Source organism: Phyllobates terribilis, unplaced genomic scaffold (assembly GCF_046119375.1).
Source record: "Phyllobates terribilis strain yellow unplaced genomic scaffold, ASM4611937v1 Scaffold_540__1_contigs__length_1147954, whole genome shotgun sequence".
In the NCBI taxonomy this organism is placed as follows: domain Eukaryota; kingdom Metazoa; phylum Chordata; class Amphibia; order Anura; family Dendrobatidae; genus Phyllobates; species Phyllobates terribilis.
In genome coordinates this window covers 121,525-146,623 of record NW_027363300.1, presented here as the reverse complement: position 1 = coordinate 146,623, position 25,099 = coordinate 121,525, and the positions used below count along the sequence as shown (strand labels likewise).

At 44.9% G+C, this 25,099-nt stretch overlaps 7 non-coding genes and 2 pseudogenes across 7 annotated transcripts; all 9 read right to left on the bottom strand.

Annotated features, from left to right (window-relative positions):
* Window positions 1–457: 457 nt before the first annotated feature.
* LOC141232474 (U2 spliceosomal RNA) lies at window positions 458–648 on the bottom strand. Its single transcript, XR_012298724.1, has one exon. It is a non-coding gene; the product is annotated as a U2 spliceosomal RNA (small nuclear RNA).
* A 1,109-nt stretch (window positions 649–1,757) lies between these two features.
* Window positions 1,758–1,948, bottom strand: LOC141232463 (U2 spliceosomal RNA). Its single transcript, XR_012298714.1, has one exon. It is a non-coding gene; the product is annotated as a U2 spliceosomal RNA (small nuclear RNA).
* A 1,109-nt stretch (window positions 1,949–3,057) lies between these two features.
* Window positions 3,058–3,248, bottom strand: LOC141232452 (U2 spliceosomal RNA). The gene has a single exon (XR_012298703.1). It is a non-coding gene; the product is annotated as a U2 spliceosomal RNA (small nuclear RNA).
* A 1,109-nt stretch (window positions 3,249–4,357) lies between these two features.
* On the bottom strand, window positions 4,358–4,548 carry LOC141232441 (U2 spliceosomal RNA). The gene has a single exon (XR_012298691.1). It is a non-coding gene; the product is annotated as a U2 spliceosomal RNA (small nuclear RNA).
* Window positions 4,549–5,657: 1,109 nt separating this feature from the next.
* LOC141232480 (U2 spliceosomal RNA) lies at window positions 5,658–5,851 on the bottom strand. The gene has a single exon (XR_012298730.1). It is a non-coding gene; the product is annotated as a U2 spliceosomal RNA (small nuclear RNA).
* A 5,552-nt stretch (window positions 5,852–11,403) lies between these two features.
* LOC141232567 (U2 spliceosomal RNA) lies at window positions 11,404–11,493 on the bottom strand (annotated as a pseudogene).
* A 1,109-nt stretch (window positions 11,494–12,602) lies between these two features.
* Window positions 12,603–12,793, bottom strand: LOC141233065 (U2 spliceosomal RNA). Its single transcript, XR_012299230.1, has one exon. It is a non-coding gene; the product is annotated as a U2 spliceosomal RNA (small nuclear RNA).
* A 1,109-nt stretch (window positions 12,794–13,902) lies between these two features.
* Window positions 13,903–14,089, bottom strand: LOC141232505 (U2 spliceosomal RNA). The gene has a single exon (XR_012298751.1). It is a non-coding gene; the product is annotated as a U2 spliceosomal RNA (small nuclear RNA).
* A 6,185-nt stretch (window positions 14,090–20,274) lies between these two features.
* Window positions 20,275–20,497, bottom strand: LOC141232532 (U2 spliceosomal RNA; annotated as a pseudogene).
* Window positions 20,498–25,099: the final 4,602 nt, after the last annotated feature.

Sequence of the window (25,099 nt, the reverse complement as noted above, 5' to 3'; positions counted from 1 at the left end):
GAAATTTTAAGCGCAGCAGAGTAACCAGCGCACATACCTGTTAGCTCAGGTGAGTTTAAAAGGCTGCTGTTGATAACAAGGGCATTTGCTAAATAGATGGTGTGTGTGCAACAATATACTGAAAGGTCAATTATATTGTGCAGCTTATCTCACCACCTGTAGTTATTTAGGTGAAAGCTCCAAAATGCTTGCCTAATATGTCTGTTTATCCAAAAGGAAGTAAAGAGGGAGAGCTAGAAAGATAGCATTGCGTTACATTACATGGCAATGCAATGCACAGTTGCTGAAGTTGAACCAAAATGAGCTTGTCATCTGGCTTCTGCAACTTTGAATATGAAAAATCCAATGAGGAGAAGAAAAGCAAAGCCAAAGAGTCCATCCCAAAATCCGACAAACAAGCAAAATGAACAAAAAACATTGAATTCAATACTTTCTGATTTTAGAAACTGCATTAAAGAAGGGGTGCACCGGTCCTGGAGATACTGCAATACCAGGTCAATGCGTGGAGTGGACAGAGCAAGCTCTTTTTCCATCTCCCTGTTCTAAAAATCCATTTAATATATGGTCCCCAGATAGGGGACGTATCAGATATTAAACTGATAAGAACAGATACTACACTTGATCTTAGCCAAAAGGCCGAGAAGCGATAACCAGAATTGGTTTCGAACTACGGAGCCACCCAAGGATCCTGAAGAGTCCATTTGTGGAGATGAGCTCCTGGACTCCCGTTAAGAAGACATGTTGTCAACCTCTAGATCCCTTACATGCCTGCACTTTTCGGCTTGCTGCTGCTGCAATCCACGCGTTTTAGATCTGCATAACTCCACCTCTTTAAACACAGCACCCTCACCCCCTGCTGTTCCCACCCGCCTCAACACCGTTGGAAGGGAGGAGAACCAATTAAGGCGGGGGGTGGGGTGGAACGAGCAGCTGTCTACCCTTAGCAGGAGGGCTGCTGATTACTTACCTCTCCTGCTGCTGCTCGCTGTCCAGCAGCAGACTGAAGGTGGCTGCTGCTGTGCGCAGGTATATAAAGGCTCAGAGCCTATTATGACACGCGCAGCCAGCGTTCCATTGCCACATTCCATCTACTGCAGGCAGGATACCTGGCTGGCTGAATGTCGCTGAGAAGCTCACAGAGACCGCCATAAGCAACAGTTTAACAGAATGCCACAGACTAATCAACCAAACTTTTTGGGTTGGGTTCTCTTTTATAGTCTGCAGGCATTAATTGAAAGAAGTCAGTGTTCCAGCAGAGGGAGACAACGTTTCAGAAAAGGCATTGTAGCAAACCAAAAAAGAAATTTTAAGCGCAGCAGAGTAACCAGCGCACATACCTGTTAGCTCAGGTGAGTTTAAAAGGCTGCTGTTGATAACAAGGGCATTTGCTAAATAGATGGTGTGTGTGCAACAATATACTGAAAGGTCAATTATATTGTGCAGCTTATCTCACCACCTGTAGTTATTTAGGTGAAAGCTCCAAAATGCTTGCCTAATATGTCTGTTTATCCAAAAGGAAGTAAAGAGGGAGAGCTAGAAAGATAGCATTGCGTTACATTACATGGCAATGCAATGCACAGTTGCTGAAGTTGAACCAAAATGAGCTTGTCATCTGGCTTCTGCAACTTTGAACATGAAAAATCCAATGAGGAGAAGAAAAGCAAAGCCAAAGAGTCCATCCCAAAATCCGACAAACAAGCAAAATGAACAAAAAACATTGAATTCAATACTTTCTGATTTTAGAAACTGCATTAAAGAAGGGGTGCACCGGTCCTGGAGATACTGCAATACCAGGTCAATGCGTGGAGTGGACAGAGCAAGCTCTTTTTCCATCTCCCTGTTCTAAAAATCCATTTAATATATGGTCCCCAGATAGGGGACGTATCAGATATTAAACTGATAAGAACAGATACTACACTTGATCTTAGCCAAAAGGCCGAGAAGCGATAACCAGAATTGGTTTCGAACTACGGAGCCACCCAAGGATCCTGAAGAGTCCATTTGTGGAGATGAGCTCCTGGACTCCCGTTAAGAAGACATGTTGTCAACCTCTAGATCCCTTACATGCCTGCACTTTTCGGCTTGCTGCTGCTGCAATCCACGCGTTTTAGATCTGCATAACTCCACCTCTTTAAACACAGCACCCTCACCCCCTGCTGTTCCCACCCGCCTCAACACCGTTGGAAGGGAGGAGAACCAATTAAGGCGGGGGGTGGGGTGGAACGAGCAGCTGTCTACCCTTAGCAGGAGGGCTGCTGATTACTTACCTCTCCTGCTGCTGCTGGCTGTCCAGCAGCAGACTGAAGGTGGCTGCTGCTGTGCGCAGGTATATAAAGGCTCAGAGCCTATTATGACACGCGCAGCCAGCGTTCCATTGCCACATTCCATCTACTGCAGGCAGGATACCTGGCTGGCTGAATGTCGCTGAGAAGCTCACAGAGACCGCCATAAGCAACAGTTTAACAGAATGCCACAGACTAATCAACCAAACTTTTTGGGTTGGGTTCTCTTTTATAGTCTGCAGGTATTAATTGAAAGAAGTCAGTGTTCCAGCAGAGGGAGACAACGTTTCAGAAAAGGCATTGTAGCAAACCAAAAAAGAAATTTTAAGCGCAGCAGAGTAACCAGCGCACATACCTGTTAGCTCAGGTGAGTTTAAAAGGCTGCTGTTGATAACAAGGGCATTTGCTAAATAGATGGTGTGTGTGCAACAATATACTGAAAGGTCAATTATATTGTGCAGCTTATCTCACCACCTGTAGTTATTTAGGTGAAAGCTCCAAAATGCTTGCCTAATATGTCTGTTTATCCAAAAGGAAGTAAAGAGGGAGAGCTAGAAAGATAGCATTGCGTTACATTACATGGCAATGCAATGCACAGTTGCTGAAGTTGAACCAAAATGAGCTTGTCATCTGGCTTCTGCAACTTTGAACATGAAAAATCCAATGAGGAGAAGAAAAGCAAAGCCAAAGAGTCCATCCCAAAATCCGACAAACAAGCAAAATGAACAAAAAACATTGAATTCAATACTTTCTGATTTTAGAAACTGCATTAAAGAAGGGGTGCACCGGTCCTGGAGATACTGCAATACCAGGTCAATGCGTGGAGTGGACAGAGCAAGCTCTTTTTCCATCTCCCTGTTCTAAAAATCCATTTAATATATGGTCCCCAGATAGGGGACGTATCAGATATTAAACTGATAAGAACAGATACTACACTTGATCTTAGCCAAAAGGCCGAGAAGCGATAACCAGAATTGGTTTCGAACTACGGAGCCACCCAAGGATCCTGAAGAGTCCATTTGTGGAGATGAGCTCCTGGACTCCCGTTAAGAAGACATGTTGTCAACCTCTAGATCCCTTACATGCCTGCACTTTTCGGCTTGCTGCTGCTGCAATCCACGCGTTTTAGATCTGCATAACTCCACCTCTTTAAACACAGCACCCTCACCCCCTGCTGTTCCCACCCGCCTCAACACCGTTGGAAGGGAGGAGAACCAATTAAGGCGGGGGGTGGGGTGGAACGAGCAGCTGTCTACCCTTAGCAGGAGGGCTGCTGATTACTTACCTCTCCTGCTGCTGCTGGCTGTCCAGCAGCAGACTGAAGGTGGCTGCTGCTGTGCGCAGGTATATAAAGGCTCAGAGCCTATTATGACACGCGCAGCCAGCGTTCCATTGCCACATTCCATCTACTGCAGGCAGGATACCTGGCTGGCTGAATGTCGCTGAGAAGCTCACAGAGACCGCCATAAGCAACAGTTTAACAGAATGCCACAGACTAATCAACCAAACTTTTTGGGTTGGGTTCTCTTTTATAGTCTGCAGGCATTAATTGAAAGAAGTCAGTGTTCCAGCAGAGGGAGACAACGTTTCAGAAAAGGCATTGTAGCAAACCAAAAAAGAAATTTTAAGCGCAGCAGAGTAACCAGCGCACATACCTGTTAGCTCAGGTGAGTTTAAAAGGCTGCTGTTGATAACAAGGGCATTTGCTAAATAGATGGTGTGTGTGCAACAATATACTGAAAGGTCAATTATATTGTGCAGCTTATCTCACCACCTGTAGTTATTTAGGTGAAAGCTCCAAAATGCTTGCCTAATATGTCTGTTTATCCAAAAGGAAGTAAAGAGGGAGAGCTAGAAAGATAGCATTGCGTTACATTACATGGCAATGCAATGCACAGTTGCTGAAGTTGAACCAAAATGAGCTTGTCATCTGGCTTCTGCAACTTTGAACATGAAAAATCCAATGAGGAGAAGAAAAGCAAAGCCAAAGAGTCCATCCCAAAATCCGACAAACAAGCAAAATGAACAAAAAACATTGAATTCAATACTTTCTGATTTTAGAAACTGCATTAAAGAAGGGGTGCACCGGTCCTGGAGATACTGCAATACCAGGTCAATGCGTGGAGTGGACAGAGCAAGCTCTTTTTCCATCTCCCTGTTCTAAAAATCCATTTAATATATGGTCCCCAGATAGGGGACGTATCAGATATTAAACTGATAAGAACAGATACTACACTTGATCTTAGCCAAAAGGCCGAGAAGCGATAACCAGAATTGGTTTCGAACTACGGAGCCACCCAAGGATCCTGAAGAGTCCATTTGTGGAGATGAGCTCCTGGACTCCCGTTAAGAAGACATGTTGTCAACCTCTAGATCCCTTACATGCCTGCACTTTTCGGCTTGCTGCTGCTGCAATCCACGCGTTTTAGATCTGCATAACTCCACCTCTTTAAACACAGCACCCTCACCCCCTGCTGTTCCCACCCGCCTCAACACCGTTGGAAGGGAGGAGAACCAATTAAGGCGGGGGGTGGGGTGGAACGAGCAGCTGTCTACCCTTAGCAGGAGGGCTGCTGATTACTTACCTCTCCTGCTGCTGCTGGCTGTCCAGCAGCAGACTGAAGGTGGCTGCTGCTGTGCGCAGGTATATAAAGGCTCAGAGCCTATTATGACACGCGCAGCCAGCGTTCCATTGCCACATTCCATCTACTGCAGGCAGGATACCTGGCTGGCTGAATGTCGCTGAGAAGCTCACAGAGACCGCCATAAGCAACAGTTTAACAGAATGCCACAGACTAATCAACCAAACTTTTTGGGTTGGGTTCTCTTTTATAGTCTGCAGGCATTAATTGAAAGAAGTCAGTGTTCCAGCAGAGGGAGACAACGTTTCAGAAAAGGCATTGTAGCAAACCAAAAAAGAAATTTTAAGCGCAGCAGAGTAACCAGCGCACATACCTGTTAGCTCAGGTGAGTTTAAAAGGCTGCTGTTGATAACAAGGGCATTTGCTAAATAGATGGTGTGTGTGCAACAATATACTGAAAGGTCAATTATATTGTGCAGCTTATCTCACCACCTGTAGTTATTTAGGTGAAAGCTCCAAAATGCTTGCCTAATATGTCTGTTTATCCAAAAGGAAGTAAAGAGGGAGAGCTAGAAAGATAGCATTGCGTTACATTACATGGCAATGCAATGCACAGTTGCTGAAGTTGAACCAAAATGAGCTTGTCATCTGGCTTCTGCAACTTTGAACATGAAAAATCCAATGAGGAGAAGAAAAGCAAAGCCAAAGAGTCCATCCCAAAATCCGACAAACAAGCAAAATGAACAAAAAACATTGAATTCAATACTTTCTGATTTTAGAAACTGCATTAAAGAAGGGGTGCACCGGTCCTGGAGATACTGCAATACCAGGTCAATGCGTGGAGTGGACAGAGCAAGCTCTTTTTCCATCTCCCTGTTCTAAAAATCCATTTAATATATGGTCCCCAGATAGGGGACGTATCAGATATTAAACTGATAAGAACAGATTTTTTTGATTGAATATATCTTTTATTAGCACAAAAAATAAGTTAACAGACAGTGTACAGTGCCGCAGCCCAGTACACACAGAATTCTACATCATATTTACATAGCATGAGGATACGACGCACTAACTAGACACATCACACCCCTATGCTACACAAAACACTCAATCTGAAAGAAAAAGCATGTCAATCAATACAGTACGACGAACCGTGATAAGGGATGGGGATTGGGAAAAAGGGGATGGGGAGGGGAAAAACACAGGCCCGAAGCTTTATTGAAAGACAAGACACATAAGGGGAGAGGGGGAGGAGGGGTTTAGTCCTCATCCTCGTCCTCCGGACCGTCCACGATGGAATAGTCTCTGAGCAGGCTGTGTATCAGCCTGCGGCAGTCCTGGATGGACATCCTCTCCCTCCTCAAGATGAGCCGGTTCCTGGCGACCCAAACGGCATCCTTGAAGCAGTTCATAAGGCGCCAAGCCTCCTGGATGGCTCCGACGGTATGAACCCCAGGGAAGAGTCCGTAAAGTACAGAATGGTGCGATAGGCTCGCCCTGGGGACAGAGTTCCTCAGGTCGTCCTCAAAGGCAGTCAACAGGCGCTGTGCAAATCCGCAGTCCCAAAAAGTGTGCAAAGATGTTTCCTCCACGAAGGGGCACCTTGGGCAGTACCGGGTCTTGCACAGGTTCCGGGCATGCATGAATGACCGGACTGGCAGTCCGCCCTGAATCGCCATCCACGACAAGTCCTTGTGCCCGTTGGTCAGCCTGTCAGACGACACATTTGTCCACACAGTCTCCAGCGTGTCCTGGTGAAGTCCTGTGATGTTCTCCACGTCATCCTTGGCTCTGATGAGCTTGTAGATAGTTTTGGGCTTCCACAAGTCGGGCTTGAGTCCCTCCAGTTGATATTCCCCCACAAATCGAACGACGTCTCCGTAGAACCATGGCGTCGTCCAGTTGTAGGGGAAGGAGCTGTCCCACTTGTCCCAGCCGAGTCGCCTCCAAAGAGGAAGCAGGAAGAAGCGAGACATGGACCTGCCCGCGGAGCCATTCTTGACTTGCAAAGTCCGGCGGACACAATCACACACAAAAGAGGATCGCAGGAGGGTGGGGATATCTGGAACGCCCTTCCCACCCTTGCGAGGCTCCTTGTACATGACGGCCCGCCTGACTCTGTCCATCTTGGATCCCCAGACAAAGTGTAACACTGTCCTGGTAATGGCCCTGCACACAGTGACGTGTGGGGGCCAGGCCTGCGCCGTGTACTGCAAGACGGGCAGGACCTCATTACGCAGGACGAGTGCCTTACCCTCACAAGTGAGGTGTCTGAGGCTCCAGAGTCCGATCCGTTGCTTCACCTTGGCCAAGCGTTCTTGCCAGGACTTGAGGGCCGCTCCTTCCTTCCCGAACCAGACTCCCAGCACCTTGAGGAAATCCGGTTGAATGTTGAAGGGGAAGGGGGCGGAGGAGGCCGGCTGCCAATCCCCGAAGAGCATGGCTTCTGACTTCCTGCAGTTGACTTTGGCCCCTGAAGCCCGGCCGAACCTCTCACACGTCTGGACGAGGGCGTCGACTGAACCACGATCAGCGCAGAAGACGGTGACGTCGTCCATGTAGAGCGAGCACTTGACCTCGTGTCGTCCCGGACCCGGTGCGGTGATCCCTCTGATCTCTCCATTCTGCCGGATAGCCTCTGCGAAGAGTTCTATAACACAAACAAAAAGAAGAGGTGATAGAGGGCAGCCTTGTCTGACCCCAGAGAGGACAGGGAAGGGGTCAGTCTTCCAGCCGTTCACCAACACCGAGCTGTGGATATCAAAATACATCAGACGGACATACGAACAAAACATGTTACCCAAACCTAACCGGTGCAGAGCTCGGCCCATGAACTCGTGGGAAACCCGGTCGAAGGCCTTCTCCTGATCCAAGGAGACCAGGGCCGCGTGTGCGCGGCGGACCTTGATGTACTCGACCGTGTCCCGCACGAGAGCGAGGCTGTCTGCGATGCGACGTCCAGGGATACCGCAGGTCTGGTCCGGGTGGATGATCCGTCCGATGACCGTCTTAAGTCGTGTCGCCATCGTCTTGGCCAGGATCTTGTAGTCCACGTTGAGCAGAGTGATGGGACGCCAATTCCTCAGGTCGCACCTCTCTCCCTTCCGCTTGTACAGGATCGTGACCATTCCTTCCCTCAAAGATGGAGGCATTCTACCCTCCACCACCATCTCCTCGTACAGGTCCAACAGGTCCGGACAGATGAGGTCTCCCAGCGCTACATAGAGCTCCGCTGGAAGACCATCACTGCCCGGGGTCCTGCCGGTCCTAAAGGATTTAGCGGCAGAGAGCAATTCGCCCACCATCAGAGGTTTGTCCAAGGCTGCCGTGCCTGCAGGATCAAGATGGTTAGTGATACCTGACAGGAACTTATCAGCAGCGTCGGGGTCGGTAGTCTTGTGGGAGTAGAGTTCGCTGTAGAAGTCGCTGACGACCCTCATCACGTCCTCCTTCCCACGTCGCATGTTTCCGCTCTCGTCTTGCAGCTCGTTCAGGGGCGTGTGACCGGCATGAAGTTTCCTGAAAAAGAATGAGTTACATTTCTCACACTTCTCCAGATTCTCCACTTTGGAACGGAAGACGATTCGCTTGGACTCCTCCTCAAAGTGCCTTTTCAGGCTCTTCTTGGTCTCCTCCAGCTCCTCCCTCACGTCCCAGCCGCAGTGAAGAAGGTCCTGCAGCGACCGCAGCTCGCGCTGCAGCCCTCTGAAGTCTCTCCTCTTCTCACACGCCTGTTGTCGACCCTTGGCCTGAAAGAAACAGCGAAACTCAAGTTTAACATATTCCCACCAATCAGAGACTGTTTGGAAGCTACCCTTGTAGGACTGCCACATTGCGTAGGCTGCTCTCAGCTCCTCCACGACTTCATCCTGAGCCAGCAGAGCACAATTCAGCTTCCAGGAGCCGGGGCCGGACGGAAAACCGTCGCCGAGGACACCTTGTAAGTGAATGGCTCTGTGGTCGGAGAAGAAGCAGGGGACCATCGAGTGCCTACTCTGCCTGACTGCCCGAGAGGTGAACACAAAGTCAATCCTGTAGTGGAGTGAGCCATCGGTTCGGCTCCACGAATAGTTTGTGGAGCCTCTCCCCATGGAGCCCACCACGTCCTGAAGAGAGGCCTCGGTTACCATCTCGATGAGCAGCTTGGACGTGATGTCCAACTTGGCAGATGTGCCAGAACTACGACCATCCTCCTCGATGGGGCAGTTGAAATCCCCGGCCATCACTAAGGTCCTGGTGGTGGCAAGCTGAAGCCGCAGGGTCTGGAAAAGCAACAAACGCTCATTCTTCAGTGGGGACGCATACACGTTGATGAACCTGACAGGTTCTCCCGCCCAGTTGCCATCTACAACAAGAGCCCTGCCGCAGATGAGCTCCTGGACGGACTCAAGCGTGAATGCGCCCCCCCTGGTCAGAATTGCGACCCCCGCAGACTTGCAGTCACCCCCACCGGACCAGTAGGATGGACCGTGGGACCACTCCCTGGCCAGATGTTTGAAGGACCTAGAGGAGGGAAGGGAACATTCCTGCAACATATAAACATCACACAACTGGGAAGTAAGGAAGGCATAAATAGTCTGACGTCTGAACTTGTCCTTGATGCTCCTGACATTAATGGAAAATAAGTTAATATTAGCCATCATGTAGGGAAAAAAGAAAATGTTAGCGCAGGCAATACACCTTAGTTACCACTCCGGTCGGGTGGTCCCTCGTCGGTGTTGACTGTTGGTGACGGGATCACCAGCAGGCCCTCTTCCTCCATCTGGTCAAGCAGCGTGGCCTCGATCTCGGCGACCACCAGTTCCTCCTCTTCTGGCTCGGCCACCAGGGTCTCAACCATGTGCTCCATCTCTTCTGGCTCAGGGAGGGTATCCTCCTTTTCGCCTACGAAATCCAGAATCTTCTTTTTGGAGGATTCAGTAGCAGGGATGTCCTCCACCTTCCTCTTTCCCCGAGTTGGAACTGGGGAGACAAGAAGGGGAAAATCCTCCTCGGAATAGATAGCGGCAGGTGGAGGAAAGGTTAATTCCACCGCTACCATGGTCTGGGGAGGGAGAGTGGCTGCCGGGGCAGGGGAAAGGACACCTGCTGAGGAGTAGGGGAAGGAGGAAGAGGAAGTGGAATCCTCAGCAGGGGTGGCCGGGGTGGGGGGGAATTGGACGGGGGTGGCAGGGGGAGGGATCGAGAGAGGGGTGACAGAACTCTTACCCTCCTTTGACTTTTTCTTCTGCTTCGGAGCTGCTGGGACCGTCGCTGGGGCTTTGGCCACCGACTCCTTGACCGCTTTGGCCTTTGTCGTCTCGGCCTTGGCCGCTGGGGCCTTGGTCGTCACGTCCTTGACCTTCACAGGCCTGGTCGTCGGGGCCTTGTCCTCCGTAGCTGGGGTCATCGCAACCACCGATGCCCAGGATCTCTCACGCTTGGGGCAATCCTTGTACAGATGAGCCGCCAGCCCACACAGGTTGCAGGATGTCTTCTTCGGGCAGTCCTTCGAGCTGTGTCCCGTCACTCGACAAATCCTGCAGGCATCCTCCTTGCAGTCCTTCATCTCGTGGCCGTTCTTGCCGCATCTACTGCAGTTCCGCGGCATGTCCGGGTAATAGATGAGGCCGTAGGAGTTGCCCAGGGAGAATGTCGGGGGCAGGTGCCGAAGTCCGTCTGAGTACGCCAGGTCCCTGTGAAGTCTAACGGTCACCGACCACTTACCTGTCCAGAAGCCGAGTCCATTCAGGATGTGAGAGGGTTCCTTCACAACCAAACAGAAGCGTCTCAGGAAGGTACAGATGTCTTGGCCTGGGGTGTGCGGGTTGCGCATGGAGACCGTGATCCTCCTTTCATCCCTCTGGATAGGGCAGCTACCTGTAAAGGCAGAGAAAGAATTATCCGGTCCTTTTGCGCTTACCATTTCCCAGAACCTCCTGCAGGTGTTCACAGTGGCGAAGGTGACGAAGAAGATCCCCGTCAAGAAGGTCTGGATGCTGAGGGTGTCCGACCTGGAGAAGCCTCGATCCAGCAGCATCTTCTGGCAGAACACGTCCGAGGACATGTCCGGCACCCTCCCATCCACTTCCTTCAGCTTCAGGGCCACCGTCTGCCGCATCCATGGCTCCAGGGCTGGAGCTTCGTGGCGGGGCTTCTGGGGTCCCTTCTGCTGGCCAGTCGTGGAGGCAGAGTCCTTGGGGTCAGAATCGGCTCCTGGCTGGGCCCTCCTGGCTGTCCCCTGCTCCAGGCTCTTCTTTTCGGCCTTCCTCGCAGCGCTTGCCATGGCTTTCCTCCTGCAGTTACTTCTTGGAGCTGGATCTGGAACTCTTCCCGGAATGGGTGGAGCTATGCAGATTCTTCTCCCGTCGTGTTCTGGACAAATTCCCCGAAAGGTCTTTGTCTCGATGATTTTCTTCCTCGAAGATTCCACAGGACAGCCCAATTCTTCTCCGAGTCTTCGTCTTCTTCTGGATTCTTTAGAGCTTCTTCCTCCCACCGATATCCGCCTTCCTTCTCCGATGTCAGCTGGGCTCCGAAGCTCTTCTCCTTCCGAGTTCGATCGCTCTCGTCAAGTATAGATCGTAGCTCTTGTGTTCTTAAAAGAACAGATACTACACTTGATCTTAGCCAAAAGGCCGAGAAGCGATAACCAGAATTGGTTTCGAACTACGGAGCCACCCAAGGATCCTGAAGAGTCCATTTGTGGAGATGAGCTCCTGGACTCCCGTTAAGAAGACATGTTGTCAACCTCTAGATCCCTTACATGCCTGCACTTTTCGGCTTGCTGCTGCTGCAATCCACGCGTTTTAGATCTGCATAACTCCACCTCTTTAAACACAGCACCCTCACCCCCTGCTGTTCCCACCCGCCTCAACACCGTTGGAAGGGAGGAGAACCAATTAAGGCGGGGGGTGGGGTGGAACGAGCAGCTGTCTACCCTTAGCAGGAGGGCTGCTGATTACTTACCTCTCCTGCTGCTGCTGGCTGTCCAGCAGCAGACTGAAGGTGGCTGCTGCTGTGTGCAGGTATATAAAGGCTCAGAGCCTATTATGACACGCGCAGCCAGCGTTCCATTGCCACATTCCATCTACTGCAGGCAGGATACCTGGCTGGCTGAATGTCGCTGAGAAGCTCACAGAGACCGCCATAAGCAACAGTTTAACAGAATGCCACAGACTAATCAACCAAACTTTTTGGGTTGGGTTCTCTTTTATAGTCTACAGGCATTAATTGAAAGAAGTCAGTGTTCCAGCATAGGGAGACAACGTTTCAGAAAAGGCATTGTAGCAAACCAAAAAAGAAATTTTAAGCGCAGCAGAGTAACCAGCGCACATACCTGTTAGCTCAGGTGAGTTTAAAAGGCTGCTGTTGATAGCAAGGGCATTTGCTAAATAGATGGTGTGTGTGCAACAATATACTGAAAGGTCAATTATATTGTGCAGCTTATCTCACCACCTGTAGTTATTTAGGTGAAAGCTCCAAAATGCTTGCCTAATATGTCTGTTTATCCAAAAGGAAGTAAAGAGGGAGAGCTAGAAAGATAGCATTGGGTTACATTACATGGCAATGCAATGCACAGTTGCTGAAGTTGAACCAAAATGAGCTTGTCATCTGGCTTCTGCAACTTTGAACATGAAAAATCCAATGAGGAGAAGAAAAGCAAAGCCAAAGAGTCCATCCCAAAATCCGACAAACAAGCAAAATGAACAAAAAACATTGAATTCAATACTTTCTGATTTTAGAAACTGCATTAAAGAAGGGGTGCACCGGTCCTGGAGATATTGCAATACCAGGTCAATGCGTGGAGTGGACAGAGCAAGCTCTTTTTCCATCTCCCTGTTCTAAAAATCCATTTAATATATGGTCCCCAGATAGGGGACGTATCAGATATTAAACTGATAAGAACAGATACTACACTTGATCTTAGCCAAAAGGCCGAGAAGCGATAACCAGAATTGGTTTCGAACTACGGAGCCACCCAAGGATCCTGAAGAGTCCATTTGTGGAGATGAGCTCCTGGACTCCCGTTAAGAAGACATGTTGTCAACCTCTAGATCCCTTACATGCCTGCACTTTTCGGCTTGCTGCTGCTGCAATCCACGCGTTTTAGATCTGCATAACTCCACCTCTTTAAACACAGCACCCTCACCCCCTGCTGTTCCCACCCGCCTCAACACCGTTGGAAGGGAGGAGAACCAATTAAGGCGGGGGGTGGGGTGGAACGAGCAGCTGTCTACCCTTAGCAGGAGGGCTGCTGATTACTTACCTCTCCTGCTGCTGCTCTCTGTCCAGCAGCAGACTGAAGGTGGCTGCTGCTGTGCGCAGGTATATAAAGGCTCAGAGCCTATTATGACACGCGCAGCCAGCGTTCCATTGCCACATTCCATCTACTGCAGGCAGGATACCTGGCTGGCTGAATGTCGCTGAGAAGCTCACAGAGACCGCCATAAGCAACAGTTTAACAGAATGCCACAGACTAATCAACCAAACTTTTTGGGTTGGGTTCTCTTTTATAGTCTGCAGGCATTAATTGAAAGAAGTCAGTGTTCCAGCAGAGGGAGACAACGTTTCAGAAAAGGCATTGTAGCAAACCAAAAAAGAAATTTTAAGCGCAGCAGAGTAACCAGCGCACATACCTGTTAGCTCAGGTGAGTTTAAAAGGCTGCTGTTGATAACAAGGGCATTTGCTAAATAGATGGTGTGTGTGCAACAATATACTGAAAGGTCAATTATATTGTGCAGCTTATCTCACCACCTGTAGTTATTTAGGTGAAAGCTCCAAAATGCTTGCCAAATATGTCAATTTATCCAAAAGGAAGTAAAGAGGGAGAGCTAGAAAGATAGCATTGCGTTACATTACATGGCAATGCAATGCACAGTTGCTGAAGTTGAACCAAAATGAGCTTGTCATCTGGCTTCTGCAACTTTGAACATGAAAAATCCAATGAGGAGAAGAAAAGCAAAGCCAAAGAGTCCATCCCAAAATCCGACAAACAAGCAAAATGAACAAAAAACATTGAATTCAATACTTTCTGATTTTAGAGACTGCATTAAAGAAGGGGTGCACCGGTCCTGGAGATACTGCAATACCAGGTCAATGCGTGGAGTGGACAGAGCAAGCTCTTTTTCCATCTCCCTGTTCTAAAAATCCATTTAATATATGGTCCCCAGATAGGGGACGTATCAGATATTAAACTGATAAGAACAGATTTTTTTTTTTTTTTTTTTTAAACCAAATCAGATAGGCCGGAGCATAAGCTCAATCAAATCGACTTACAAAAGCCTTTCATTGACACTTAGCCTTTCATCACACTTGGTATATAATCAAAAATAAAACCAAACCTTATCATCAGGTACATTATACACTACTAATTAAACTTTACCAAAAACCTCCACTTTTTAAACTTCCAGATCCCTTCAGCATCTATAATACTTCCACGTTCCTGATCCCAGAGGTATATTACATACATACGTGACAGAATCAATCTCAAACATTCATTAACTGACATTTTCTTCCTTTTAAAAACTAACAAATTCCTCGCATCCCACAAACTTTCAATTACACACACCACCAACAACCATAAAATCCTATCCTTAATTCTACTACATGCACCCATCCCAAACATAGCAAGTTTCCAATTAACATACTTTACACCCACCAATTCCTTGCAAAGTCCCCCTATACCCTTCCATACATCATATGCAAAATCACAATCCCATACCATATGTCTAACATGCTCTCTCAAACCACATCCATCCCTCGGGCATACCTCAGATTTAACTAAATCCCTCTTCTTTTGCACATCTCTAACAGGCAAAATGTCATGCAATATCATCCAAGCGATATCTCTCTGTCTGTTAGTCACACCATCTATACTTAATTTTCTCCACATCTCGGTTACTTCCTCCCCTCTCAACCCATTGATATTACATACCACCTCACGCTCACGCACCATCCTAATGACTTTCTTCTTTTGCCTAAAATCACTCATGTTAACGGACAACAAATCATACTTCCTTACAAATTTCTCAACACAACCATACCATACAGGACACTTAAAAGCAACAGGCACTCTAGCATCCCTTTTGACCCACTTTAAGCCATAAAGCATCCATCCAGCCGAATAATTCATCATATAAGCACACTTATTACTTTTCCCTAGAACCACCACCACCATTTTCACGTAACTAATCCCTAAAAAGAAATCAATATTTGGAAAATCCAAACCACCATTTGCACATAACTTATAGACATATTCCCGTTTCAATTTCTCCATGCGACTTCCCCAAAGAAAATTAAAGATGAATTTCTCAGTTTTCCTAATTTTCTTAAAATCAGCAGGATATACATTCGCAACAAACAACAAAATAGGCAAAATAACCGCCTTAATAATCAGAACTTTCCCAGTCAGAGTTAGTTCTCTCATTCGCCAAAAATTCAACTTGCGCACCACTCTCACCCCACAATCTTCCCAACTCTCATTTCCTTTCAAATCATCATTAAACTTAATCCCAAGCACCTTTATTGCACCATCCTCACACCTCACACCATCCATCCATACATTCCTCTCACCAAAACATTTAAAGGAACTCTTAGTCCAATTGACCTTAAAAGCTGAGACACTACAAAACAAACTTAATATCAACCTTGCCCTACTCATCGCAGCCATATTCCCACTCACAATCACTACATCATCCATGTAACCTAGAATTCTCACATCCTTTCCATTACTCCCAGGAATCATCACACCTCTCATAACCTTATCCTTCCTAACCATAGACATCAACACTTCAATCACACTAATAAACAAAAAAGGGGACATAGGGCACCCCTGACGCACTCCTGATTTAATTCTCACTTTCTCACTCAACCACTCATTCACCAAAAATTCACTTGAAACATTACAATACAAACTTCTAACACAGTTTACAAAATTCCTGGAATAACCCATCTTAGACAAAACCTTAAACATAAAGCTATGTGACACACGGTCAAAAACTTTTTCAAAATCAACCGAAAACAACAAACATTTCTGCTTACAACTCATACAATCCCCAATCACATCACGCAACAACACCAAATTTTCAGTCCTACTTCTCCCAGGCACTGCACACACTTGATCTTCATCCACCACACCGCCAATCACTTCCCGCATCCGGCTAGCCAACAATTTACTAAACACCTTATAGTCTGCATTCAAAAGGGTGATTGGCCTCCAATTCCCCAAATCCTTTTTATCACCTTTCTTGTGAACCAAAACCACCACCCCATCTCTCATAGATTCACTCAACATATTCTCCGTGAACATATACTGGCACACCTCCAATAAGTCATTTCCCATCGTGTCCCATTCCTTAACATATAACTCCACGGGCAGTCCATCCTTCCCAGGTGTTTTATTCTTACTCGCAGACATCACCACTTTTTTAACTTCATCCAACACAATTACATCATCCAATATTTCACGTTCATCCTCACCCAAACAACCTTCTAAACACCCCAAAGCATCAGTCAACATCCTATCATCAACCCATTTTTCCCCATACAACTCCTTATAAAACAACACCACCTCCTGCATCACATCCTTCCCACTCACACACACCCCATCACCATTCACCACCTCATCCATATCTACTTTCTTCCCAAAAACTTTTTTGAAAAAAAACCTTGTGCATTTCTCATTTTTCTCCAAATGTTCAATCTTAGAACGGTAAATAATTTCTTTCCCTTTACCCTCAATATATTTCTTAATCTCTTCTTTCACTTGACACATCAAAACATCCACATCCACTCCAATCATCCTTAACTTCCTCAGCCACTCCAGTCTAGAGCTTAAATCATTAAATTTTGCTCTATTCATTGCTGCTTTCCTCCTGCCCCTTTTTCTAAAGAAAAAAACAATCTCACTCTTCATCCAGTCCCACCACTCAAGCACATTCCTGAAATCACTTTTTTTATCCCTCCACCTAACATACATTCGCCTAAAATCACGCATGATCCTATTATCTTCCAGCAAACGCACATTAAGTTTCCACACGCCACCACCATATACAAAGGAAATCTTACCTTCTAGACGTGCCCTCAAACACACATGGTCAGAGAAGGGAACATCTTCCTGCTGGAAATTCCTACAAATAACATTTTGTGAAGAAAAGAAGATACGGTCTATTCTAGACTCTATGCCTCCCCTGTCGGCCTTATAGGTCGCAGGAGGTGGATTACCTAAAAAAACTTCCGCAGCATCCTGTAAGGAAAAATCCGCCACAAGACTCTTGAGTCTTTTACCTGTAACATCCATCTTATCCCCCTCCGTCACACAATTGAAATCTCCAACAAAAATTATTGGCATTTTGCCAGATAAAAAAAAACATAATTTCTCAAAAATTTCCAGCCTCTCCCCTTTATCTATTGGTGCATACATATTTACCACCCTAACCCTCCACCCCCTACAATTTAACTCACATATTACACACCTCCCCGCCTCCACCACCATGTAACTTTCTATCTTAACACTATAACCCTTCACCAAAACACCTACCCCACAATTTTTATTACATACAGAACCAGACCACACACTTTGACCTAAAGGCCATGCATTTTCACTTAAGGGATCGGAGATCCCACACTCCTGGACACAGTATACGTCCGCATCCAAGTTGCTCAAGTAGTCCAAAATTGCCACTCTTCTCGACTCAGATTTAATCAGCCTAACATTTAGCGACAAGATGCTGAGAGCAACTTGGGCACCCATCTATTAATTTGATGTGGCAGGTCACGACAACATGCCCACCTGTACATCATCCTAACCCTTCTGGGGGTAGGACGCTGGACGTGCAGATATCGTAGTTTGTGCCTTCCCCCAAAAAAGACACATCTTGGGGATCGGATGCAGTAGGGTAAACCCGGGCTGGACTCACACTGCAGTCACTTAAAGGGGAAAAGGATGGTTCAGTTTTCTTCTTTTTCTTCACTGAAGCGCCTCCATCTTCATCTGAACTATAATCCCGCCGCTGGGGGTCAAGTCCCCCTGACCTCCCTCCTCCTCAAGGTCAGAAACGACATCGCTCCAGGCCACATGCGGTGTTCTGGTCAGATCAGACTCCTCTTCCCCCTGCAATGTAACCATCATGTCTGGAATTTCAGCCTCCAGATCCTCCACCGGGGCCACTTCCATGCCTATACGATCATCAGTTATCGTCTCAGACTCACTGACATCTGAAGCCACAGACGCGGCCCTCTGCACCGGTGGCTCAGGTGCCAGCTCCATATTTCCTCTTACATTCACACGAACCAGTTCTGGAAAAGCAACCCGAGCCTCCTCCTCATCCAGGAAAGCCAGAGTAGATATCGGAGCAGTCGGAGTTGGAGCAGTCGGAGTTGTAGCTGTGGGTGCAGGAGATTCATTTCTTCTCCTTCCCCTTCCCGCTGCCCCCGCATATGAACCAGGATGGAATATACAGTCTCTGAAGGCATGCCCCTTCTCTCCGCAGAGATTACAGACTATTTCATTTTTGCAATTATTGGAAGAATGACCCACCTCATTGCACTTCCTGCAAATAATCTGTCTGATGTCGCATGCTTCCTGAGTATGGCCATACCTCCTACAATGACGACAAAACCTGGGCGCATTGGGGAAGAACAGGTAACCCCGCTCACTCCCAATGGAAAAATTTGATGGAGGATAATGTATACCCCCTGGTTCATCAGGACTTTCCCGGAACTTGACCATGAAACGATATTTACCGGTCCATAGTTCCTCCTCATTCATGACTTTTACTGCCACCTTGGTAATATAGCAGTGCCTATTTAGAAAGGCATAAATCAAAGCCAAGTCCACATGTGGGTTGTACATGAAAACAGTCAGAGGTACCTCTTTTCAGCAATACAAGATGACAAAAGTCAGCCCATCCAAATATTGATTGTCCAGATTCTTTTTCAAACAATCATAGAAATTGTTGCAAACAGCCATAGAAGTAAATACAAGATTATACTTGCTTTTGAATTGCTGGAGGCACAAGATTTCTTCCTTCTTCACTTCAAGGAGTCCAAACAAAATCTCCTTCACCACGAAGCTGAGGGTAAAGATTCCTTCTTTGCCTTCTTCCACATCGATCTGGATTCCAAACTTCACTCGAGCCTCACCGGGCCCAGCGTATCGAATGCGTCCCATTATCGCTAGTCGTGTCTACTGGCCAACTCCTTATAGCAGCAAGTGGCTTAAGCCATAAAATGGCGATGCCACAGGGCCAAGAGTTAACGCACAGACAGCCAAATGACTAGACCCATTACAGATCTGAGCCAAAAGGCCGAGAAGCGATAACCAGAATTGGTTTCGAACTACGGAGCCACCCAAGGATCCTGAAGAGTCCATTTGTGGAGATAAGCTCCTGGACTCCCGTTAAGAAGACATGTTGTCAACCTCTAGATCCCTTACATGCCTGCACTTTTCGGCTTGCTGCTGCTGCAATCCACGCGTTTTAGATCTGCATAACTCCACCTCTTTAAACACAGCACCCTCACCCCCTGCTGTTCCCACCCGCCTCAACACCGTTGGAAGGGAGGAGAACCAATTAAGACGGGGGGTGGGGTGGAACGAGCAGCTGTCTACCCTTAGCAGGAGGGCTGCTGATTACTTACCTCTCCTGCTGCTGCTGGCTGTCCAGCAGCAGACTGAAGGTGGCTGCTGCTGTGCGCAGGTATATAAAGGCTCAGAGCCTATTATGACACGCGCAGCCAGCGTTCCATTGCCACATTCCATCTACTGCAGGCAGGATACCTGGCTGGCTGAATGTCGCTGAGAAGCTCACAGAGACCGCCATAAGCAACAGTTTAACAGAATGCCACAGACTAATCAACCAAACTTTTTGGGTTGGGTTCTCTTTTATAGTCTGCAGGCATTAATTGAAAGAAGTCAGTGTTCCAGCAGAGGGAGACAACGTTTCAGAAAAGGCATTGTAGCAAACCAAAAAAGAAATTTTAAGCGCAGCAGAGTAACCAGCGCACATACCTGTTAGCTCAGGTGAGTTTAAAAGGCTGCTGTTGATAACAAGGGCATTTGCTAAATAGATGGTGTGTGTGCAACAATATACTGAAAGGTCAATTATATTGTGCAGCTTATCTCACCACCTGTAGTTATTTAGGTGAAAGCTCCAAAATGCTTGCCTAATATGTCTGTTTATCCAAAAGGAAGTAAAGAGGGAGAGCTAGAAAGATAGCATTGCGTTACATTACATGGCAATGCAATGCACAGTTGCTGAAGTTGAACCAAAATGAGCTTGTCATCTGGCTTCTGCAACTTTGAACATGAAAAATCCAATGAGGAGAAGAAAAGCAAAGCCAAAGAGTCCATCCCAAAATCCGACAAACAAGCAAAATGAACAAAAAACATTGAATTCAATACTTTCTGATTTTAGAAACTGCATTAAAGAAGGGGTGCACCGGTCCTGGAGATACTGCAATACCAGGTCAATGCGTGGAGTGGACAGAGCAAGCTCTTTTTCCATCTCCCTGTTCTAAAAATCCATTTAATATATGGTCCCCAGATAGGGGACGCATCAGATATTAAACTGATAAGAACAGATTATTTTTTTTTTTTTTTTTTTTTTGTTTTACACTCAGATTACAAAGTCTTGGAATCAACAAAAAGATAAGAAGACTCAAATCCATCATCGTGCATTCTACCAATTTTAATACTTCTCCAAATCTTTTATTTTCTTTTTCTTTTATATATATATATTTATTTATTTTTTCCCTCTTTTTTTTTTTAAAAAAAATTATATAGTTTTGGCTATTTTTTTTTGTTTGTTTTTGTTCTTCTTTTTTTGTTTTTCCACAGGTTTTCAAAAAATCAAAGCTTACAAGGTAAGTTCATTCCATTTACATTGTTTCCATTTCTCATTTGCTTTCACCTTGCCAAGCGTCATTTTGTCCCTCCAGAAATACATGTACAAATAACTTAGACATAATTTAATACACTGGTCGACTGTTACTTCCTTATGTTTAAACACTAAAATGTTCCTTGCTTTCCACAATGCCGCCTTCACACATGCAATAATAATCCATACAATTTTAAAATCCTCCTCTCTTATCCCCATCCCATAAAATACTCTGTTACAATCCAAAAAATTAACAGTACTCACAGCTCTCACTATATTGCACACTTTCCTCCATATTGTCTGTGCAAAATTACAATTCCAGAAGATGTGCATGGGTGTTTCACTATTCCCACACCTGGATCTTGGGCACACTTCAGATCTTACCAACCCACGCCTGTGTTGGAACTCACGGGTTGGCAGGCAGTCTTTTACTATACACCAGAGTAAATCCCTGTGTTCATTAGATAACACACTATAATTTACATTCATCCAGATTCTTTCCACAATTTTGAATGAAAAATGTTCCACAGGACTGATACCTATTCTCTCTTCCAGGATTTTTAGGATTTTTTTATGGCATTTAAGAACATTTATTTCGACCATCTTAAGTTTAAAATCTCTTAAAATTTTTTCTAAAACAATATAATTTCCTGGAGGTAAAAACCTATAAGGCCTATTTAGAGACATCTCCAACCATTTATAATTTCTAATATAGAAACCTAAATTATATATAGAAAACAACTTTAGCTTAGAGCCTGGTCCTAATAAAGTGCATACACAGTTCGCTACATACTTTGCATATAAAAAGGACCTAATATCCGGAAAACCTTTCCCACCTTTTTTCTTTGATTTATATATCTCCTCTCTCTTTACTCTTTCCATCTTGGATCTCCATAAAAAATTAAAACATACCTTAATAACTCTCTTCATGATATTATTTTGGGGGATAAAAACTGTTGAGACATATAAAAACATTGGGAGTAAAACCTGTCTAATAATTAAAATTTTTCCTTCCAGGGTAAGATCTCTCAACTGCCAGAAAGTAATCTTTTTCTTAACTCTTTCCAGCAGAGACTCCCAATTTCTTACATTACCACCTGACTCTGAGAAATAAATACCTAAAATTTTTACTTCATTCATTCTTGTTAATTTACACTCAGAATCTACAATAAAATCACCAACAGTTAAAATACCAGATTTTTCCATGTTAATTTTAAAACCCGATGCGCCCCCAAACCAATCCACTGTTCTTATGGCTCTGTTCATGCTTCTAGTGTCTTTAACTAAAACCGTCACATCATCCATATATGCCACCACTTTAACTTGTTCATTGCAACTCCCGGGAATAAAAAAAACATTGATTACCTTATCTCTCCTAAAAGCTGCTAAAGTGGTTCAATTGCACAAATAAAAAGAATAGGGGATAAGGGACACCCCTGTTTAACGCCACAGTTTATTTTTACATTATCAGATAAAAAACCATTAATAGATATTTTGCTAAAACATGATTTGTAAAGAGATTTAATACGTTTGCTAAAAACATCCGGGCATCCCATTTTCTCTAAAACTGCAAATAAAAAATCATGGGCAACTCTATCGTACGCTTTTTCAAAATCCAAAGTAATTAGAGCAAGCTTTTGTTTTCTGTCTAAAACATCCCATAAAACATCCCTGATTAAAATCAATGAGTCGCTGATTCTCCGATTTGGCACTGCACACGTCTGATCCACTTCTATTACTGAGCCGATTACCTTTTTTAATCTATTTGCTAGTAACTTTGCATATACCTTACAGTCCGTATTTAAAAGGGTTATTGGTCTCCAATTTTTAATCAGTTCTTTATTTCCTTTCTTAAATAATAAAACAATAAGACCCTCCCACCACGACTCTGGGACACTAAAAGATGCTTCTGCTTCTAAAATTACTTCATAAAAATCCTCACCCATGATCTCCCATAAACACTTGTAAAATTCAACAGGTAGTCCATCTGCTCCCGGCGTTTTGTTATTTTGTAGCGTATTAATTGTATTAAAAACTTCCTCTTTAGTAAAATTCCCTATTAAAAAAGATTTATCTTCCGCATTAAAATTTTTTTCCAGTCCTTCTAAAAAATGTTTTTTTAGAGACACATCCGTGTTTTTAACAGAAAATAAATCATCATAAAATTCTTTTGCTTTCATCTTCTTCCCCTCCAAACTTGTTTCTCCTTCCAAAACCTTCATATAATCCTTCTTGTCACATATTTTTTTAAAAAAGAATTTTGTGCATTTTTCATCCTCGTCTAAAACTTTTACTCGGGAATTAAAAATAATTTCTTTACCTTTTTCTTTCAGGCAGTTTTGGATCTTTTCTTTTGTTGTTCGGATCGCCTCCTGCAGATCACATCCGTTATTTTCGAGGTGAAAAAAACATTGCAGTTTAGCATTAAGATCATTATAAAAAATACGTTTTGCAGCAGCTTTCTTCTTTCCTTATTTAATAAAAAATATTTTTACCTCCTTCTTGACAAAATCCCACCAATTAAAAATAGATTTAAAAAACGTTTTTTTTAGCTTCAGTTTTTCATACAGCTTTTTAAAACCTTCCATAACCACCTCGTCTTGTAGTAGGGATACATTAAATTTCCAGTGTGACGGTCTTTTATCCACATCTGATTCTATTTTAAAACTACATTCTATTATTTTATGATCTGAAAAAGGTGTTGAATGCGTTTTAAAACCTGAGCATGTTAGGGCTTGAGATATAAAAATATAATCTATTCTGGAGGAAACACCTCTCCCCACCCAAGTGACTTCATGCTCCTTTTTTTGTCCATCTAATGCCCATGTATCTTTAAGATTAAAAGCTGCTAAAATATTTCTAAGACATGAAGCTGACCCATCTTTTACATTTTTTAAATGACAATTAAAATCCCCACCTAAAACTAATGGATCTACTCCAGGTAAAAACAGCTGCAACAGTTCAAACAAATGTAATCTCAAGGCTTTTTCTGCATTTGCATACACATTAAAACACCTCACTTTCTTCCCATTTTTCTGCACATCAATTCTTAAAATCCTCCCAGGGTATATCTCTTCATAATTTACAATCTCCCAATCTTTAGAGCATAAAAACCCCACACCATCACTTTTTGACTCGTTCCCACCAGAAAAGCATAAGTTACCCTTCCATATACCCTGTAAATATTCATAGCTTATTTTTTTGTCAAATTACATTCTTGTAGAAAGATAAAATCAATATTTTCATTATTTAAAAAATCATATAAAGCAGTTCTCTTATATAGGTCGTTAAACCCCTGAACATTCAGGGACATTGAGCGGATCATCTTCTAACATTTAGTGCAGGGCTCTTCCCTCCGCCCTCATTCTCTACTGCCGGAGAAGATGGGTCTACCTCCAGATCTGATACATCCGAAGATGACACACTCCCCAGCAGACCTGTTGCTTCTAATGCCTTTACTTTCCCACCACATGGTATTCCTTCATTATCAATTCTATCCACACTTCTTTTTAGAGATTTTTCTGTGCAGTCCATTTGTACCTGCGCGCAAGGTAAGCTCTGCGACAGGGAATTAGTAGGAGTGGACTCCACTACTTCTGGAATATCACTTTCCCCTCCACAACTACTCCCTTTACTTAGTGGAGAAATTTCTTGCAACATTTGACTCTTCTCTTCTCTCTTCTGATCTTCTTTCTTCTGTTCTTCTATCTTCTTCTTTTCATTCTTATCTTCTTTCTTCTTATCTTCTTTCTTCTGCTCTTCTCTCTTTTTCCTTTCCATCTGTTTCTTTATCTCCATGGCCCTTTTTTCTATGTCCTCTATCCTCTTCTGTTTTTCCTCTTCCTTCTTTCTCTTCCTTTCTTCCAACTTCCTTTCCTCTTCTTCTTGTGATTTTTTAACCCGTTCCTCCTTCTTCTTCTCCTTCATTGCCCGTCCCTCCTCTTCCTCTTTTCTCTTTCTTTCTGTCTCCTCCTTCTCACTCCTTTCTTTCTCCTCTTCCCCTTTTTCCTCTTCAGCAGCAATGCCTGCTTCCACATCGTCTTTAGCTTCTTGTTGCTGTTCTTCAGGCGATGTGTCCATCTCCTCTACATCCTTTTTCTTATTTTTAGGGCACTCATCCATCTGGTGAGGAGTACCCATGCAACTAAAACACTTGTTACATTCTGCATCCAGATGTCCATATTTTTTACACACACGGCAGTAGTGTGGCATCCCTGGGAAGAATAAATAACCGCGGCTATGGTTGATATAAACCTGCGGCGGAGGTCTGGACACGCCCCCCTCCTCATTCGGGTTCTTCCTAAATGATACCACATACACACGTTTCCCGTTCCACACTCCAAACTGTGTTTCCCCGCGTCTCTTAGGGATGATTTT